We start from the raw sequence: 16,858 nt of genomic DNA on the forward strand, positions 1-16,858 counted from the left end.
GGCCTATATTCCGTTATCTAGGTAACATTCAGGAAACACCCACAATTTGTATGTAAAATTGCTTCATTGCAAAAGCATAATGCAAGCTGCGGCCGCCGCTGACATTTCAGATGTTGAAATGTATGACAAATAAATATTTCTCTTGACTTTGACCCTGCCGAGGAGCACAACAACCACTGCAAGAGACATTTCCATTGTGATTCGGTAAAGATATTGCTGATAAGGAATTAAAATAATAATTCATGAAATAAAAGGTTAAAAGAAAAGTTAAAATAATGAATTAACTTGTTAGTGTGTTGCAATTAGGCACGACTTTAAAATAGAAATATATGTCAAGTTATATACTGATGCAAATAACAAATTCTTGAAGGGATTTGTATGCCAATTAATTCTATAAACAATGTAAGTACAGTAACTTTCTATCAGTTATCTTACCTTTTTTTCCAGTGCTATAATGGAACTACAGTATGTATAACTTTCCAACCATGCTGCATTGCTGGCTCCACTTGCTTCATGTACTGGACACTTTATTTTATTCGGTGTATATCCAGTATTCATTTGTTATATTTATTATTATTTATTATATTTTGTTTCTTATATACACTATAGTGTTGTACTTTATAGTTTTTTTATCCTTTATTAGGCATCTACAGGCTTGTGTGCTCTAAAAAACATTATATTGTACTAGAATTGTGACAATAAAGGTATATTGTATCTTGTTAATTTCTCATATTGCAAATTATGCATTGTTGTTCAATTATGTTAATGTAATTAATCACTTTAATAAAGAAAAATACTAAAAGGTGATTAAAAAGCAGCCTTAGGGACGGAAGGAGGGGGGGGAAGGGAGAATAGAGGAAAGGAAGAAATTTTAAATGGAAAGAAAGAATATAGATTGAAAAGCAGAGACGGTGCGATCGAGCCGACCTCTGGGAGTGCGAGTGCCTGCCTCCCTTGCTGCTTTGTCGTTTGAGCCAGGCGCTGTGTTTCGTGAGGAACGCAAAAGTACACAAATCCCACAGAAGGAGCTTTTTTGGCAGGGCTAGGGCCTCCCACCCACGGCAGCCTCTTCAAGCCTCCTCCCATCCTCTATTCATCTGTGAGGGGCGGCTTACTCACCCAGCCCAACTCCACACACACACACACACACACACACACACACGAAAACCTGGACCTCGATCCTACGGAGGAGGGCGTACACGCACACATGCACACATGCACACATGCACACACGAGCAGCCATCTACTCGTCTATTGTATACATACGAACTCCCATGCTTGCATCGACTTGAACTTATTTGGGGGGAGTTGATTGGACATTTTTTTGGCAAAGATTAGATATTAGATGTAGCTGTCTGAGCTGGGTTTGAAAACACTTATTTTAGACAACTGTGACAAGATGACATCTGTGTCATGGGAGGTTAAAATCACATTGTGTATCTCCGTGTAAATGCTGTTACATGGGCATGCCCACACGCTGTCAGGTGGGTAGAAGGCGTGTGGACTCACTCACTCTGTCAGTCTCATAATGAACACATTGCATCGGTTTGCAATTATGTTGCTATGTCCACACTCACTTGACACACTCATCCACGACTCTTAAGTTTCTCAATCAGGTACTTTTACCCTTTCACACACATTTACACACTCTACATGATGCACTTTTGTTCAAATGCAAGTTCAGTTCTTTTATATTGAATACTGGCTCGTCGTGTGCAATGGGTGAGATTGTACAAACATGAATAAAATGTGCCTCAGGTAATGTTTTCTTAAACATGCCAATGTATGAGAGTACATGTGACAAAAGGAACCTGCAAGGAACAGGTTCAATTAAGATAATCCTGGAGACAGATAGAGGCAGACAGAGGGTGTGTGAGAGAGTAGGTGTGGTGGTGTATCCCCATCTAACTGCCGCAGTGACAGGAAGAGAGCTCTATAGGTTCTGCTTTGTGTGTTTGTTTTTTTTATTAATAATGAAGACTGAAAAAGATTTCAGGCTGAAGCTTGTCTGTTCTATACATGTAAAGTATTTCAAGTTTTAAATAAACAAAGGGAAGTAGAGCTTTTCATTCAGTTGTGTTACCTCACAGCTGTACATTGACCTGTAGAGAGTATACTTTGAAGAAACTACATTTTCTTTTCTAGTTTTTTTTACGAATGTCCCATCACAGGTGCCTGTATGAACAATGTTTGTAGACCACAACTGGGGACTGGAATTATTTTTGAATAGCTGTAGTTAGTTTATATAAAAGGTTAAATGTGAAGTTATCACTGGTTTCTTTGAAATTAACCACTAAACCACCAAGACAGTTCTAGTATTTAAGATATGAAGATGGCACAATGCAATACCTTCTGTATATCTGATAGATCAGCCAGTATGGCATATTATCACTTATCATCTTTAATAATGCTCTTAAAGGTTAACTGTTACTCATGCTGTTTTGATGGTAGGGTCACAGACAGGAAGAGTGAATTAATCTTGAGTGTCACAACTCTGCACAGAGAAGCTGAATCTGAGGTGAAAATTGATCACTAACTAATAAAGAATTTCTCATCCGGGAATTAATTTCAAAATAGATTCTCTGAGGACAGAAGTCATCCCGTGTCAGATAGCTTATCACTCCCATGTCGATTACATTTAATACAACCACTCAACTTCTTGATGACAAAATCGTGACAGTGGCGAGGGAAAAATCTCATGAAAAGATCTAAATCATGCACAATAAATGAGCATGTAGTTGTACAAGCTGCTGCTGTAATAACAAGTAAAAGTGAAAACATGATATCTGTCTTTCAATCTGTTCCAGCTCTGTCATCCTTTCACTTGCTTCCTCCTCAGTGTCTGGCTGATATGTGAAGAAGGAGGCTTTCATTGTGAGCACATCTGTTGCAAGACAAACACACACACACACACACACACACACACAAACACATACACACACACGCACTGAGAAGTTTCTGTACACTACTGAGAGTAGCTGGACATCCCTTTTTCAAACTATATTTCCTATTTAAATACATATGGAGCGATTTGTACACCTGATTCTACAAAGGGTCAGCCATCCTTTAATCTGATTATGGCTCTCAGAGGATAGCCAGCAGCTTTTGCATGCTTTGAAACTTTGCTGCAACGGCCAATATGACCCTCTCATCATGAGTTTTTTAGTATATGTGAAATACAACAAAGACAATAAAGCGGAAAAGAGAGGGAAAGAAATAGCAAGATGTTACTGACCTTTTAAGAAGAGAAGTCTTGATCTCAGTTCCTTTCTAGCGCTCTGTCAGGAAACTCAACTCGGTCTCAGCACTGGCAGACTTGTGAAAGTGAGAGCAGGCTAGATAGACACGCAAATTTACGCTGAAGGTGTGTCAGTGATTTGGAGGAGTGAAAAGGTACCGTTCCACGAAACGGTTATCTAAGAAACACAACAAAACAAAAACTGCTACACCCACCAGCCTCAGCCAACACCCCTCCCTCCTGCTAAACCAAAAGTATTTGGCAGCGTTCCCTACAAGTCCACCTGTGCTTAGGGGAGGGGAGTGACACACACTCGCACTCACTGGGCCAAGCCTAAAAACCTGCTTGCGAGCATGGACTGGCTGGTATGGTTATGGCAGAGAATAGGCAGAGCTGAGCCTCAGTGCTGGGGCTGGAGCTCAGAGGAGGTGGAGGGTTAAAAGACTGCAAGTAGGCCTGACTAGGGCCTGAAGGTCTGGAGCCAGAGATGAGGCAGGAGAGCTGGGGCAAAGGCCAAGCCAGGAGCAAGAACTGGAAACACTGAGACTGTTAATAAAATTGAGGCTGATGTGCATCTAGATTTCAAACTTGGTAGAGAAAAAAAAATTGGGGAAGAGGTCGTTGCAGTATAATGCAGTGTTGAACCAGTGGGTGGGTCTTTGCTTGTGCCAAACAGGAGCTTGAGGGGTTCATATCAGGTATCGAACAAAAGACATATCAGGGGAGAAATGAAAAGAGTTGAAGAAAGGTTGTGAGAGTCTGTGACAGTATCTGAGTGTATTTGGGTGTGTGCCTCACTGTACCAGCTCGTACCTGGCAAGACGTAAGAACCATTGTGCTGCTCTGAAGCCCATAATGGGAATATAATAAGAGGGTGTAATCAGTGATGTAAATGCAGTGCAAGTGTCATATCAGGTGAGCAGTAGACACCATGGGGTCTAATGATTCTCACACATGCTTAAAGAGTAAAGTTTGGGATTTTGTTTCATTCAGTCAGTAAAGTACGGTAATGGTGAAAATACAGGTATGTATTGTATTTTTTTAGCCAGAATCATCAACTAGTTACACTACGTTTCCATCTTCAGTCTGACGCAGCATGCATTCTAACTGATTTCCTCGGGGGATGGGATTTCGATTTTTGGGATTTGATTTTTAACTAACAAATCACGAGAGACTACCGGTCTGAGCTGGCTAACTTCTGGTTCAGCGCTATGCTATGCTAACTTGAAATTATTATTTTTAATCTTATCAGACTCGATAGGACTATTATATTGAAAACGAACAATTTATCGGAGATCACTGTTTTACAGCTGTAACAGCAGCAACCAAATACTCTCTAGCACCAGAGTAGGCTACTGCGAAGCCTACGACACAAGCACATTTAATTATCCCCATCATTATCTGAGCGTCAGTCCCCCTGCAGCGCTCGTTGGCTCGTCTATGTTTTTAACAGTTGTTAAACCTGAAGTTTCATGTCACAATGCCATAAGAGACAACAACAACTCTGTGGAGTGGGCGGATTCTAAGGTCTGGACCCAGTAATATTTAGCAGTGCTGGTGAATAAAGCCTGGGTGTATTTCTTTCCTTTTTAAAAAATGTAATTATGGAAAACGAATGCCTGTGGAAAGCAATCAAAAAAAGAATTAATTAGGCAGATTTGTTTCTAGAAAACTCAACTTTACTTTGGAGAATTTCTGGATAATTAATTACAAGTTTCCCAGGCAAAGAGCAGATAGATCAGGGTTCGAACCAGCTAAATTTAGGCTTTAGCGCACACTAATGTAAATTAAGAGTACAATAGTCTCTCTAGATTTGTCTTTTGGAAGCACCTTGGAGCCCAGCTTCATGTACACTGCTTTGTTAACAGATATACACACCCCAGCCAGCAGAGGTTTGATCATTTGGTGTTTTTGTCTTCAAAGTCAAAATGTCGAACTGAGTCACACAAGGTTACGGGGGGTTGAGAGGCAGAGAAGCAACATTGTATAATCATGCAACATTTGACTTTTTAGCCTTTGCTGCTAGATCCTTGTTTGTTTTTCTTTCGGCTGAAACCTGAATAATCCAAGTTACAAACGTACAGTTCTCAGCTCTGAGAAATCACTCACTTACACAGATTCTCAAACTGTGATTATCTTTAATATGCCTTCATTATGAACAGGCTGCAACCTAAAAGTGCAAAGCAAATTAACTGAAAAAAAAAAAAAAATCTACTCATGACAGTACATGAATACTCCCAAAGTCATAAGACTTAAAGGAATAGTTTGCCATTTTTCGTTAACACACTAATTTGCTTTCCTTCTGAGAGTTTGACGATCACCACAACTCTCATAACTGTCTGTTGAATGCAGTTTTAAGATATAGCTTAGCTTAGCATAAAGACTGGAACAGGGGGAACCAGCTAGCTAAAACAATTCTACCTGTAAGCACCTCTGAAACACAATAATGTGTGTTTATAATATAATATATATTGTGTTAATAATTGAGCTTTAGAGGTGCTCATGCATATCTTTTGTTACCTTTGGACAGAAATTTTTCTACCTGTTTACAGTCTTTATGCTAAGCTAACCGGCTACTGTCTGTAGCTTCAAATTTAACGAGAGTGTTGGAATAAATGTGCATAAAGTAATCTCATATTTACTCAAATTGCCTTTGCATTTTAACTAACATTACTTGGGGTGTGTGTGTATAGCCAAGTTGTGCAGAGGTGCTTTGCAGGTCAAGGAAATCAGATAAGCCTGACTGTTAATGTGTCACCAAAAGGGGTGTCTGTGGAAACACAGACCCTGCTCAACTGATCAAGGACAGGATATGTCTTGAGTTGCAGCTATGTGACCCTCACCTTAAGAATGGTAATTCATTGTATACATTGTAACCACCAAAAGCCAATAAAATGAAGGGGTCCGGCAGAGATTACCTCAGATCGGTAGGAGATTTGTAACTGAGCAGATCTCTGTCCGTTCTCCTTGCAAGTAAAATAACTCTTGTCTTTCTCTCTTTTGTTAAGTTTTGGGTGTTTTAGGTTGCTTAAACCTGACATTTATTTGGTCCTTCGAGCCGGATACCAACACGCCTGAAGGATTCCAGCGGGTGTGGGGGACTCCAGGAAAGACCGTGGCCACGGCAGACTCCATAGAGTGAGTCTTTTAAGATCCTTTTCCAGGACTGGAAATCAGCTCACCCGCTGGGATCCGACGGCTGACGGTAATCCGTGAAGGGGAAAGACAACAGTGGTGCCACAGTGGTGAGTGAAGTTTCACTTAAAAAGATGACGAATGACTGAGGGTCATTGCGTGTATAAAGCCCTGACAATTCTAGACACTATCAGGTAAAAGCGATCACTTAAATCCCGTAGAGGCAACGGAGGTCCGCAAAAAAATATTTAAAACTAAAAATAAAATAAAAAATGATAATAAATGAAAATTAAAAACTCCGTGTAAAGGACGGCGGGGTCCTGTGATGCTAAACCCACTGGGAGACAGAGACCCGAAAGCTCTGTGTAAAAGGACAAGTGGGGTCCGGACGTCTTAAAAGTTCAGAAGAAAAAAACGTTAAAATTGTGTGAATGAAAGTTTGATTGTGAGTGTAATTGGAGATCAAAATACCACTAGGTATTTTACCTCATGCAAAACAGTAGGAATACAAGTCGCGAGCCTATTGTGGATGCAAAGGCAAGAATTCTCCACTCGAAAGAGTTGAAGTGAGAGTTACCACAAAAGGTAGTTTAATCGCTACCCTACTGACTAAGACCAGTTTTTAGAACACCCTATGTGTTAATAGGACTGGACCAAAATCTCAAAAATGGGAAAAGGGGGAAGCAAAATCGAACTAAAAGATGAACTGTTAATTAAAGATTGGAATGTTATAGAAAAAACAGGATCCTGATAAAATTAAATAAATAAATGGATAAAACAGTAACAATTTGAAGGCCGGCCGAACACACAAAAAATAACTGCACTACAAGATGCAATTAAAAAAAAAAAAAACAAAGACCAAAAAGAATCCCATAAAGATGAAACAAGAAGGGTATGAGGATACGGAGTATTGGATGAAGGCTGTAAAAAAAGAAAAAGTAAAAGACAGATACTTGAAAGTGTAGAGAAAGCTAAAGCAAAAGAGGTGCTGTTTTATAGGAAGAAAGGATGATGAGACAGGGCTAGTGACAGGAAGAAAGGAGAGACATAGGGATGAGGAAAGTGAAGAAAAAGGAGCTGCTGCAAAGCCAATGGTTGCTGCAGGGCCAAAGGTCGTAGTGCAAGGATTATGTTAAGTATTTTCTTTTAGGAAAGGAAGAGGAGATTTACAACGAAGGAGGTTTCAGAGAGAGCAGAACAGACAGGGACACAGGAGAAGTGCTGTTAAATGATCAGGACCTGCTCTCTATGCATAGTATAAAACCAGAGGTCATTTTGTATGTGAACGGTAAACCTTTTACCTTTTTATGTGACATAGGTGCCTGCAGGACTACCTGCAGATAACTAATAGATAAATAAATAGATAAATAGATAGATAAATGAATAGATAGATAGATAACTGTATTTATACCAGAGGGGAAATAAGGTGACCGTAGCAGCGGTACAAAGATAAAAAATAGAATAAAATACAATATAAAATACAAAATATGAACTATAATAAGAGTACTGTATCGCAGATACATACTATATTACAATATACTATGTGGATACCAGGGTTTAAAACAAATCAAACAAGTGTCACTGTGAGATCTGCCAGTGGAAAGCTGACTCAGGTGCCAGAGACAGAACCCGTGTGGATAAGAGACCCAGATCCACCTGGACTGTCTTGTCAGCTGTCCATCTTAATGTTTCCAGAATGTCCAGTCAATCTTTTGGGCAGAGACACTTGTTGTTGTTAGGATTAGCACGAATACCTACACCTGGACCAGATAGAGAATACGAAGCTAAACTAGGGAACAACACTTCTGCTAAAATCACTGTAACTTATTTGTATGGAGATTCAGAAAGTACAGCAGTCTGGTGAAAATTCTAACCTGTATCGGATGTGGACCCCACCTCACATCTCCCTGTATAAAAGTAAAAATCAACAATGGAAAGATTTGGGTAAAATAGTGCAAATGGGGGAGAGTGCAACAGACGGGGTTGCCACATCAGTGAACACGTGGTATAACTCAAATACAGGTCTGACCAGAAAAGCATTGTTTTGGACAGTTCAAGTGCAGGGAGGTACTCATCTGGACCAAAGAGCTCAGTGAAACATTATGTTAGTGGAAAATGAGGAAGAACTACTAAAAAAGTGTTCCAGATATATTATGGTCTAAAGGACCAACTGATGTGGGACAAGTAAAAGGAGCATTATCAGTGCAAATAAGACCTAAAACTGAGTACAGACCATGCGTGAGACAATATCCATTAAAACAAAATGCACAAGAGGGAATAAAAACCTGTAATTGAGGTTTAAATTGCTGCAGTAGTAATAATTATATGCGAAGACTCCCCCTGCAACACTCCTATTTTTCCAGTAAAAAAGCAAGCACCATCTGAAGGATGGTGCATGGTGCAAGATTTACAAGCAGTAAATTATGCTGTAATTCAAAGAGCTCCGTGTGTTCCTGACCCTCATACACTGCTAAATACTTTAAGACCAGATGCAAAAGTGTTCACTGTAGTAGATATCAGTAACGCATTCTTTTCGGTGCCAGTAAAAAAAACAAAAACAAACAAAAAAAAAAAGGTCAATTCTGGTTCACCTTCACCTTTGGGGGGAAAAGATACACATATACCAGACTTTCCCAAGACTGAGGGTCCAACTATTTACTCTCAAGTGATGAGTGCAAGTAGGGGGAAGCCAAGTGCTCCTGTATGTAAATGATATTTTACAAACCTCCCCTGATATGGAGACATGTAAAAAGACACTATAGCACTCCTAAAATATTTAGCTGAGGAAGGTCACAAAGCAAGTAAAGAACAAGCTGCACATGTGAAAAGAACAGATAAAATACTTGGGACACAATCTTAGTGCAGGAGGACGAATAATAGTGGAAGACAGAAGAAACAGCAATCCTCCAAGCTCCCAAACTAGTGACTAAAAAAAAAAATAGATGTCATTTTTAGGATTGACAAATTATTGTAGAACTTGGGTGCCTAACTATGCAGAAATAACAGCACCTTTGAGTAAATTAATGTATGAAGAAGATCTAAAAATGACATCCCCATTATGCTGGAATGCAGAGGCTGAAGAAGCATTTTGTAAAATAAAACAAATTTTGGTATCTAGCACAGCACTACCAGATTATGGGAAACCTTTTGTTCAAATGGTAGATTGCAAAGGATATTTTGTGACCTTTGTATTAGCTCAACAACATGGAGACAAATCACCAGCTAGACATCTGTCTTGCATGTCTACTTTGCTGTCACAACCCCATCTGACCATTGAAAGATGTACAACTCTGAATCCTGCTATGTTGTTACCCCTCCTAGAGGATTGTGTACAACATGATTGCCAGGAACTAGCAAAACAGACAGCTTAAAGATGAGCCGATCTGAGAGACCAACCATTACAAAAAGGAGAAGTGATATTTGTAGATGGTTCTTCTAAAAAGAATGAACTACGTAAAACCCTGACAGGAGATGCAGCTGTAACTCACCCGACGGTGCTAAAAGCAGAACAGCTGCCGTCACATTATTCAGCACAGGCTGCAGAATAAATAGCCCTAATTGGAGTATGTAAATTAATGAAAAACAAAGAAGTAACTATCTATACTGATAGTCAATATACATATGCTACATTTCATACTTTTGCACAATATTGGAAGAACAGAGGCATGAAAACAGGGAAACTAGTAACACATGTTGAACTTTTGACAGATCTATTGCAAGCGGTGCAACTTCCAAAAGCATTAGCAATATGTAAATGTGCAGCACATACGTCTGGCACAGATAGTGTTTCCCTAGGAAATGCATTTGCAGACAAAACAGCAAAAGCGTCAGCAACAGGTGACACAACTGTGTTGACAGTGCAAGAATGCACAACTCTAGATTAAACTACCTTAAAAGAAATGCGAGAACAAAGTCCACAGACTAAAAGAGAAGTTTGGATAAAAAATGGAGCAAAATTACAAGGCAACATATATATGACTAGAATACAAACCTATCCTACCAAGAAACTTGTATAACTGGGCGGCAATATTGAGCCATGGGTTAACACATGTCTCAACAGGAGGGATGGTAGGACAGATACACCAACCTATGGATTTGATACACCAACCTATGGATTTGATACACCAACCTATGGATTCAACTCTTATTTAAAAAAAAAAAAAGAAATTTCTGTAGAGCATGTCTGACGTGTGCCAGGCACAATCCACAAGGTAATCTAAGACAGAGGAACGTTTCCTACACCTAAATATCCATTCCAAATAATCCACATGGATTTTATAGAATTAAACCAAAGTGAAGGAAAAAGTGGGAAAAAGTAGTCCATTCATAATAGATGCTTTGACAAGACATTATTCCCAGGTAAAGGATACCTGAGAAAATCTATAGTGATAATGGAACTCATTTTGTAAACCAGATAGTAAAGAAGATTGGGATAATGTGCCATATTGATCTGAAGAATGATTGTGCTTACCAACCACAAAGTGCTGGCCTAGTAGAAAGAATTAACTGAACGATTAAAATAGTTTAAGAAGTGCATTGAAGAAACAGGAAGACCGTGGACACAATGTTTAGATTTAGTGAAATTATACATAAACATCACCTGTACTTTTTTAAATTGATACCTTATGAAATGTTCTTTGAAAAACCATATAGACTACCCCAATTTAAAAAAACCAATGGGAAACAGATGATGAGGCTAAATTAGCTGATTAGATGAGTTCCATGTTGGAAAAACAAAAACAGAAACAAACTAATGAAAAACCTTTCTGTCCCCCAGCAGGAACTCCACCTAGTGGAACTGGGAGACTGGGTGTTAATAAGAATCATAAAAAGAAACATTGGTATTCACCTAAGTGTGAAGGGTCGTATCACGTATTGCTGACAAACCCCACAGCAGTAAAAAATAGCAGAATGATTAACGTGGATCCATTTAACACACTGCAAAAGGATCATTTTGGTTAAAGACTCCGTTAGGGGAAGTGAGCAAAATCTGATAATAGGGTTGATTCAGACGTACAGAGGCTGGATAGACCTGAAAGTCAGTGAAGCGTTTATAAGACACCAAACCAAGAAGAGGAGATTTAGCCAAAATGATCCAAAGATGGTTAGGAGATGCCATTTATTGCTGAGTGACATCTCTCTGTTTAATAATAATGATCCTTTGTTCCTAATAAGTCTATGCATGTATAAATGTAGTGAACAAGGAGTTTTTGCATTTGGAGAACCTACAGTAGCGTATACTCCAGATGAATGGTTCCAGGCGGCAACAGGGGTATCTGGACATAATACCAATTGGTTATTAATGGTTGAACAAGCTGCTAAAATGTCTAAACAGAATTGTGTAGCGTGTATGAGTCCTAGACCCCTCTTACAAATAATCCCACCTATAATTCCCCAAATATGTGTAGCTGACATAATAAATAACACAAATCCTAGGGAAAATTGTAGATACTGGGATTCTATTTTCCTGATTACTGCGATCGACCTTAAGAAAGTAATGTTTTCTAAAAAAGTAGCACCAGGCAACTTTACATGTATAAACATGACAGAAGGAGAAAAACGACTAGGCAATCTCTCAAATGAATGGTGTCAAGGGTGTAGATGGACAATATAAACCTGTGTCAAGAAGCGACATCTGATGGTGCAGTGGTGACAAGAGATTGTTTAATAATTTACCGAGAGATGTGACGGGATACTGTGCTCTCATAATATTGCTCTTGCCAATATCTATTCATCCTATGTCTGCTGCAGATTTAGCAGCAAATGGATCCAGTTTAATGCCTGAACAGTGGCAACGTGTGAAAAGATCTGCAAAATGGATAGATGTAAGAGATCCAACATACATTGATGATATAGGTGTTCCACGAGGGGTGCAAGAGGAATATAAAGAAGCCAATCAGATATCTAATGGTTTTGAATCTATTTTTTGCTTGTGTTGTACAGTTAACAAGAACATTGACAGAATCAATTACATCCACTACAATGTGCAAAAGCTAGGTTATTGGACACAAAGTGGGTTCGAAGCAGTTCATGATCAATTAGCTGCAACTTCCCTCATGGCATTCCAAAACCGCATAGCCCTGAACATGCTATTGGCCGAGAAAGGAGGGGTATGTGCAATGTTCGGTGAACAGTGCTGCACTTACATCCCTAACAACACTGCTGCTGATGGCAGCCTCACCAAGGCAATAGCAGGGCTCCGTACTCTCAACAGTAAGATGAAGGAGCATTCTGGAGTCTGTACCAATATGTGGGACTCCTGGATAGATGCTTTTGGGAAGTATAGAACTTTGGTGTCCTCTGTCCTAGTCTCCATAGCAGTTTTTTGCTGCAGTTTTAACCTTGTGTGGATGCGGTTGTGTTTCCTGTATGTGTGCTTTGCTTAACCGTCTCATTACTACAGCTATTTCACCCATGGAGAACAAAATGGAGCAGCTGTATCCTTTGCTTGGCAGCGATCCCCAAAGTGATGATGAAAGCAAAGATGACGACAACCAGGAAACTCCTTTTGATTTGACGGAACTGTGTCTTGATCCAACCAACTATGACTCTGACATGTATTAAGAAACTTATGAGTGTAAATGTATTTTGTGCTCATGAAAATGATCTTACAGCTGAAAATCAAACACGTGGCTGACTGAAAGTGATATGAGAATTTGAACAAATATGTGATAAACAGGAGGGAAATGTTGGAATAAATGTGCATAAAGTAATCTCATATTTACTCAAATTGCCTTTGCATTTTAACTAACATTACTTGGGGTGTGTGTGTATAGCCAAGTTGTGCAGAGGTGCTTTGCAGGTCAAGGAAATCAGATAAGCCTGACTGTTAATGTGTCACCAAAAGGGGTGTCTGTGGAAACACAGACCCTGCTCAACTGATCAAGGACAGGATATGTCTTGAGTTGCAGCTATGTGACCCTCACCTTAAGAATGGTAATTCATTGTATACATTGTAACCACCAAAAGCCAATAAAATGAAGGGGTCCGGCAGAGATTACCTCAGATCGGTAGGAGATTTGTAACTGAGCAGATCTCTGTCCGTTCTCCTTGCAAGTAAAATAACTCTTGTCTTTCTCTCTTTTGTTAAGTTTTGGGTGTTTTAGGTTGCTTAAACCTGACAGAGAGTCAAGAGTCAATCTTCTTATTTAACTCTGGCAAGAAGGCTTATACACGTTTCCCAAAATGTTTAATAATTTCATAATTTCACATGTTTTTCTTTAGATGACCACTGTACAGTTCCTATTTTTTTTTAAATTGTAAAATACTGCAGTTTTTTTTAGAAACTAATTAAACATAGTACCCCATATAAGGCCTATAAGGGTCCACGTACAGTATATATAAGGCCTTAACACTTGAGGTTTAAATCAATATAAAGTCCGATCATGAACTTTTGAGACCGTCCTGAACTTCTTTTCATACTGTACTGAAAAACAACATGATGGGGTGCTACACAGTCATTAGCATTAATCCACTGGCAAGGTTTACCACCCTGTTAATTACTAAGAAAGCGAAGCAGGAGGAGACACATCAAGGGCAGTGCAGCAGAGCAAAGGCAAACTTTTGAGGATTTAGAATTTTTTCGCTAAATTAAAAGTTAATAATCTGTTTTTGTATAAGCAAGTTTTCTCTACAGCATGCATAAATATTACCTCAAACACTGATTAGAATCAAAATGTTTAGTGTTTTTCCAACCTGGTGTTTTGTGGTTGTTTTTTTTGTTTTTTTTAATTTTTACAAGAGGCAGGGGTCCAGCATACAAGACTACCCCCTTTGAATACAATAAAGAACAAGGCTCACACCCACATGCTTCTGTTGCTTTCATCCTGCCACCTGTGGAGTGGGTGTGACCAATACACCAAATCTGTCCGATAGACCTGTTCCTGCGCACGGGCCATGTTTTGGGTGATGGAAGCTGTTTTATGAATAGCTTTTGTTGTGTTGTGAGAATTTGTGTTGTGCTGTAGGCCCTTCTCCTCTCCCCACACAGTGAAAAACAGTGGATTTAGTTATATGAACAATCATTAAGTGGTGGTTATTTAGTAGTGTGTTTTGTCGGGGACATGTTAAGGTAAGGCAATTATGCTTATATAGATTAAAACCAAAAAACACCTTTATAAATATATTTTTTTATATTATATTGATAAAGATAAAGACCAAAGCTATCAAGTTCAATAGCACACACTCACAGGTGCTCAGATAGTTAAATACCCTAAAGTATATGGTACTAAATATGTCAAGAGAAAGGAGAGAAACAGGCAAAAACAGAGAGATTTGACACTAAAATGGTGTAATTGTATTGAAATCAAAGGTGACTTACCTTAAAATAAGTAATTTTAAAAACACGTGTAATACAAAACCCATTTTGTCATTTCTTACGATCATATAAATGACTGTAAAGTCGAATATAAACAATATGTCCATCGTTATTTTTTGCTGTAAAGAGTTAAAACTGGACCATCAATCTAACTACTGTAAAACTTCAGCTTGTAACGTGGGTCAGAGGTGTGTAGGTGTGTGTGGGAGGTGTCAGTTTGCAACAACAGTCTCCAACATTACTTGCAGCTCTCTTTGCTTGCAAAGGGTTCAAACATATGTGGCCTGATGCCCGAGATACAAAAATCTACCACCTCTTTGTCCTCTTCCACCTCCTCTGTGAGTGGGGATGCAACGACTCCAAACGAATGATCTTCAATAGTAACAATCGTGTGCAGCTTTCAGGCTTTGTCACTCACGCCATGGCAATGTATCCCATAGAGAAACTTAACATTTAAGTGACACTCCCCTGTGACCCCCTGGGGAGCCCAAGCAGATATTCTATTTGACGTTTCCCACCAACATACTAGACTTTTAAACGTGTACTTAAGTTTAGGCAACAAAACTTCTAGGTTTAAGCACAGACTTATTTGCTTAACTTGCTTTTGTTTATAGTGTCGAATCATGACAGGAGTTAACTCAGGACACTTTTCATATAAAGCAGGTCTACATCACACTCTGTGGCTTACAGGGACCACAACATTCCCTCATGAGCAAGCAGTGCAACAGTATGGCAAGGAAAAACTGCCTTTTAACTGTCAGAAACCTCAAACAGAACCTGTCTCTACTTAGGTTAGCATTTTTCAGGTGAGGATGATCTGTCTCTTTATGCGGTGATCAGCCTAACTGGGTTTCTAGTGTTAAGTATCCAAACTAGACCAGGAAACGCAGTTCAAGTTTTAACCATGTGTGGTATCAGCAGATGGTTGACACACAGACCTGAGCGCACACCCAGGGGTGTGAGTGTTTGTGACAAGGTGGGATTGGTTAAGACAGGTATGCCTTGGTTACCATCCCATAGATGCCACCATAAATGTATCTCTATTATCATCATAAAACCAGTTTAACATGCCTTACAGAAACAGAAGTGGGGAGGAAGCCAGCAATACTCAAAATAAAGAGGTGAAGACAGAAAGGGAAAGGCTAGCATGAAAGGGAGACTTAAAGAGCTCAACTGAAGAACACTGTCTTTACAGTCTATGTTGGATTGACTTACTTTGACCAGAAGAAAGTTGCAGAGGGTTGCACAGATTCTTCATCTTAAATTTTGCCAAAGCAAGCAACGACATTTTGGAAGAAAGGGATCATGGCACATAAATGTGGCAACACAAACAAAAGGAAAAGCCCAAGCACAGAACATAGTGTTTCCAGAGCATAACAGGCACTCCTCAAACATTGCTTTATTTACTATGGTAATATTTACAACAATACTTTCCACCCTGTAGCAAGGCACATTTCAAACCTTTCAATTTTAAAGTCTTCAAATTCTCCAACCTCAAGGGATATTAACCACAATTGAAGTCAGTTAAACTCAACCCTGGCCATAGAAGCAGTTCATGTTCATCTAATAGGGACTATATCTGTTCTCTTTCTAAATCAAACAGCCCTTAGAACAAAGACTTCAAAAACATAGATAACAAAATTCTCTGTCTTGCAGCTCCTCTATCTTCTGTGTGGATTACCATTTGCTGTAACATATAAAATCTGACACGACACTGGCAACCCTCCACACAAAGACTGCTTTAATAGTGCCAAGCACACCAAATGTGGCAAATGCAGCTATATTTCACAACAAAATGCAGCCACATTTACTGTATGCTTACTTTGATAAAGAAGCTTAGACATTTGGTAATGGAACAATTTGTATTCCCTCTTATTTCAGACAGTAATGATCTCATTTCAGGAATTTCTTGCCCCCTTAGTAATCAAAATATTAGTATAGTGTATAAATGCAGACGCTTCGAGCTATGTAAGATCAATTTCACGCTGTTGCGTTCCCGAATGTGTCACCTGAATATCGTAACGCAGCACAAGTAGAAGCTGCAGTCTCAGCGTTGCTGCTAGGCGCACTATAACATGAAACAACAAGGGAAAGTTGATCCTTTCTGTTCGGGTTCATTTTCGCTCAAAGCAGCCACAGCTGACCAGTTTGACGAAGCTCTAACTGTC

At 39.2% G+C, this 16,858-nt stretch overlaps 1 protein-coding gene across 1 annotated transcript in view; it reads right to left on the minus strand.

Annotated features, from left to right (window-relative positions):
* Positions 1–3,335, minus strand: part of zbtb7c (zinc finger and BTB domain containing 7C) — a 20,647-nt gene extending 17,312 nt beyond the window's left edge. Inside the window, exon 1 of the mRNA XM_083929233.1 lies at positions 3,236–3,335. The gene's annotated coding sequence lies outside the window, so the exon portion shown is untranslated. The remainder of the gene's footprint in view (positions 1–3,235) is intronic.
* Between the last annotated feature and the right edge of the window lie 13,523 nt (positions 3,336–16,858).

This window comes from Echiichthys vipera, assembly GCF_963691815.1.
Source record: "Echiichthys vipera genome assembly, chromosome: 16".
Taxonomy (NCBI): domain Eukaryota; kingdom Metazoa; phylum Chordata; class Actinopteri; order Perciformes; family Trachinidae; genus Echiichthys; species Echiichthys vipera.